The sequence below is a fragment of the Clarias gariepinus genome, chromosome 20 (assembly GCF_024256425.1).
Source record: "Clarias gariepinus isolate MV-2021 ecotype Netherlands chromosome 20, CGAR_prim_01v2, whole genome shotgun sequence".
Classification (NCBI taxonomy): domain Eukaryota; kingdom Metazoa; phylum Chordata; class Actinopteri; order Siluriformes; family Clariidae; genus Clarias; species Clarias gariepinus.
In genome coordinates, this window is record NC_071119.1 from 5,863,271 (window position 1) to 5,868,292 (window position 5,022).

Genomic DNA, 5,022 nt, shown 5'->3' on the forward strand with positions numbered 1-5,022 from the left:
CTAACTTCATGTCCTCTCTCACTGCATCCATAAATCTCCTCTTTGGTCTTCCTCTAGACCTCCTGCCTGGCAGTTCCAACCTCAGCATCCTTCTACCGATATATTCACAATCTCTCCTCTGAACATGCCCAAACCACCTCAATCTGGCCTCTCTGACTTTATCTCCAAAACATCTAACGTGGGTTGTCCCTCTGATAAACTCATTCTTAATCCTATCCATCCTTGTCACTCCCAAAGAGAACCTCAACATCTTCAGCTCTGCTACCTCTAACTCTGCCTCCTGTCTTTTCTTCAGCGCCACTGTCTCTAAGCCGTAGAGCATCGCTGGTCTCACCACTGTCCTGTACACCTTTCCTTTCATTCTCGCTGATATTCTTTTATCGCACAACACACCTGACACTTTTCTCCACCCATTCCAACCTGCCTGTACCCGCCTCTTCACCTCCTTTTCACACTCTCCGTTGCTCTGGACCGTTGACCCTAAGTACTTAAAATCCTGCACCTTCTTTACCTCTGCTCCCTGTAGCCTCACCGATCCTCCTGGGTCCCTCTCATTTACACACATGTATTCCGTCTTGCTGCGGCTAACCTTCATTCCTCTGCTTTCCAGAGCATACCTCCACCTCTCCAAATTTTCCTCCACCTGTTCCCTGCTCTCGCTACAGAGCACAATGTCATCTGCAAACATCATAGTCCATGGGGACTCCTGTCTTACCTCATCTGTCATCCTGTCCATCACCAGAGCAAACAAAAAGGGGCTTAGAGCCGATCCTTGATGCAGACCCACCTCCACCTTAAACTCTTCTGTCACACCTACAGCACATCTTACCACTGTCTTACAGCTCTCATACATGTCCTGCACCACTCTAACATACTTCTCTGCCACTCCAGACTTCCTCATACAATACCACAGCTCCTCTCTTGGCACCCTGTCATACGCTTTCTCTAAATCTAAAAAGACACAATGCAACTCCCTGTTACCTTTCTCTGTACTTCTCCGCCAGCATCCTTAAAGCAAATACTGCATCTGATGTACTCTTTCTAGGCATAAAACCATATTGCTGCTCACAAATGCTCACCTCTGCCCTTAACCTAGCTTCCACTACTCTTTCCCACAGCTTCATTGTCTGGCTCATTAGCTTTATACCTCTGTAATTGCCACAGCTTTGCACATCTCCCTTGTTCTTAAAAATTGGCACCAATACACTTCTCCTCCATTCCTCTGGAATCCTTTTACTCTCCAAGATCTTGTTAAACAAACTTGTCAAAAACTCTACTGCCACCTCTCCTAAGCACTTCCATACCTCCACAGGTATGTCATCAGGACCAACAGCCTTTCCACTCTTCATCCTCTTCAACGCCCTTCTCACCTCACTTCTACCAATATTTGCTACTTCCTGTTCCACAACAGTCACCTCTTCTACTCTTTGTTCTCTTTCGTTTTCCTCATTCATCAACTCCTTAAAGTACTCCTTCCATCTTCCCATCACCCTCCTGGCATCTGTCAGTACATTTCCATCTCTATCTTTAATCACTCTAACCTGCTGCACATCCTTCCCATCTCTATCTCTCTGCCTTGCCAACCTGTACAGATCCACCTCTCCCTCCTTACTGTCAAGCCTAGCATACAAGTCCTCGTATGCTCTTTGTTTGGCCTTTGCCACCTCTACCTTCACCTTACTCTGCATCTCCCTGTACTTCTGTCTACTCTCTTCAGTCCTCTCAGTGTCCCACTTCTTCTTAGCTAGCCTCTTTCCCTGTATACACTCCTGGACTTCCTCATTCCACCACCAAGTCTCCTTGTCCACTTTCCCCTTACCTGATGATACACCAAGTACCCTCCTACCTGTCTCCCTAATCACATTGGCTGTAGTTGTCCAGTCAACTGAAAGCACCTCCTGACCACCCATAGCCTGTCTCAACTCCTCCCTAAAGACTTCACAATATTCTTCCTTTCTCAGCTTCCACCACTTTCACTCTAAAAAATGATTCTGTGGCCTTGTAAATTTCACAGTTATAAAAAAGTTATGTTACCTTAATAAAATCTCTAAAAGTCACATACATGATTGTTTGAGTTAGACAAATCAAAATAAATGCCTAAAAAACCAATTATTCATTTTGTCTTAAATTTACACTATAACTTAAGTTTACTTTACTAGTAAAAATCAGTATTTGACTAACTGAATTATATTTTTAACATGCACTTAATATTTTTTGATACATTTAAATCAAAATATCTGTTAATGGAGTAATTGTACTGATTAGTTTCAAGAACTACAATTATAAATTATTCCAACTCAATATTCTTTATTTTTAACAACAAAAACTTAAATAATTGAGTAAATTGCCCTGTGCAAGTGCTCATGGGAAGTCTGGTGTAACATCAGAGACAAGAAGGCTGTGAGGATGTGAGAATGGACATGAAGCACCTGGAACATTCCTTACAAATCCTGGTGAGTAAACAGCTAACACAAGTTACTGTAATAATGACTCTGTCTGCCCGCACACACAACTTTATAGGGTGTGAGTTACTGTTCTGAATCCTGTCACAGCCGAGCTCCAGAGCTAACGATAGCTAGCAACAGGCCAGTCCTGGGGTTCAGTGTGATTTAGCTTGTTTGTTCCAACCACCAAACTGCTCAGCTAAAGCGCGTTTAATACAGACACTTAAACTCTGGTGTAAAAGGAGAGATTTAACACCGAGCAGCAGCGCGTGCATGTCCGGGTTTCCTCCGGGTTTCTCGGTGTAAACGGCGGCGGTTGTGCCGCAATATTTGAATTTCTCCCGCCAAATGCGGTGATTTTGTGCAGCCAACCGCCACTGTGGCGAGGATATAAAACTAGCATGTTCAAATAATTACCGCATGTGTAACATTACACACCTCACACACTGAACCGCGAGTCTGCTCGGTCACTCCGACACTTTAAGGAGGAAACGTGGACCAAATCCGGTTTAAACAGCAGAAATGAGGTGCAGTGTCCGGGTTCTGGTACTGTTTTATACGTTACTGTATATGAGTATTTTTAACATGATTAAACACTGAGCACGCAGCAGCAGATGTTATCAAATAAATGTGCTAAGTACTGTACTAGTAACTAAAGCTATGAAATATAAAGATTTAGTGAAAATACAACATTTCTCTCAGAATTAGAATTGGGAGAAAGTAATATGAAATTAAAATATTGAAGTGAAATATGTTATATATTATATTGTTATTATATAGTATATTGTTATATATGTGTTTGTGTGAAACATGTTATATATTTTCTATATCTCTTTCACAGCACCAACACCACTAATGAAGAGAAGTTGAATGGAGATAAAACAGGAGGTAAATATCAACTTTTTAAATGTTACAGAAGTATTAAATCTGTAACCATTGAATCAAAGATAGAAATAGACTATAAGTCCAAAAAGTATGTATTTGAACGGAAGTACTATTTTACCAGTCTGGTAGACTTTATAGTAACAGTCACACTTGTACTTACTTGTGTACTATTGTTCCTTTTTTAGGTGCCAGCATTATGGGATGGCGGTGTAAGCTCTGCACATTTGTCGCATCATCAAAAGGAATTTCGATCATTACCGAGTGAAGCATGGTACTGTTGGTCATGGATATTTAGTGTCCTGTCTTCATTTAGACTGTCATTGCTTCTTTAAGATTTGAGAAGGTCTGCACACACATTTGTATGGATCCCACAGTTTGCAGGAAACTGAAGTGTGAAGGTGTGCAATCTTTCAGATGTAAAATGTGACTCATTAGATTCTAATACAAAAGTCTACTTTCCATGTGTTAACTGTATAATACTTGTGGCGTAAGTATTGTTTCTGAAACTGTTTACTAATAACATAAATTCAGCTCTTTGTTTATGATCTTGTTACATGTCATTTGCAAAGTAAACCAGGTTGAGTTTAGACTTCATGTCTTGTCAAATTTGGCAAATAAATGTTTAATTAAAATGAAAATGTGTGTATTGGTCCTTTTATTCAGTTAAAATATTTAGTTAATGTAGCACATTGGTTTATTAAATAATAGTATAATTTTCAGTATCTTCTACCTTCCATTTCAATTATATCTACTCAATTATTTTACTCATTTTCACTTTTCATTAACTTCTAATTTTCATTACATTTACTCAATTTTGTACATCATTGTACTAAATATAGTTATTCAGGTCTACTTAATTTTTTTACTGACTTGTACTCAATTCATGAAGTATATTTTACATGATTTTTATATTTTTTTTATATTTACTCAATATTTTTAAGTGTAAAAATGTTTCACCAAAAAAATTGAGTACAGCACAGTTTTATTTTTTAGAGTGTTGTCCTCTGCTCTGCGTTTGACCTCTTCGCCTTCCTCACCACCAGGGTTATTTTACACACCACCATTCTGTGTTGTCTGGCTACACTCTCCCCTACCAACACTTTGCAGTCACTAATCTCTTTCAGGTTACAACGTCGACACAAGATGTAGTCGACCTGAGTGCTTCTGCCTCCACTCTTATATGTCACCCTATGTTCCTGCCTCTTCTGGAAGAAAGTATTTACTACTGCCATTTCCATCCTCTTTGCAAAGTCCACCACCATCTGTCCTTCTACATTCCTGTCCTGAAGACCAAACCTGCCCATCACATTTTCATCACCTCTGTTCCCTTCCCCAACATGTCCATTGAAGTCTGCACCAATCACCACTCTCTCACCTCTGGGGATGCTCTGCATTACTTCATCTAACTCAATCCAGAATTTCTCCTTCTCTTTTAACTCACATCCTACCTGTGGGGCATAACCACTAACAACATTGAACATTATCCCTTCAATTTCCAGCTTCAGACTCATCACCCTATCTGATACTCTCTTCACCTCTAGAACATTCCTTACAAACTCCTCTTTTAGGATAACTCCTACTCCATTTCTTTTCCTATCCACACCATGGTAAAACAATTTGAACCCTGATCCTAAGCTTCTAGCCTTGCTACCTTTCCACCTGGTCTCCTGGACACACAGTATATCCACCTTCC

The 5,022-nt window shown here is 40.2% G+C and overlaps 1 long non-coding RNA gene across 1 annotated transcript; it reads left to right on the forward strand.

The window, feature by feature from the left end:
- The first annotated feature begins 2,252 nt into the window (after positions 1–2,252).
- On the forward strand, positions 2,253–3,934 carry LOC128508796 (uncharacterized). The gene is made up of 3 exons (XR_008355953.1): positions 2,253–2,453; positions 3,286–3,332; positions 3,515–3,934. It is a non-coding gene; the product is annotated as an uncharacterized LOC128508796 (long non-coding RNA).
- The last annotated feature ends 1,088 nt before the right edge of the window (positions 3,935–5,022 follow it).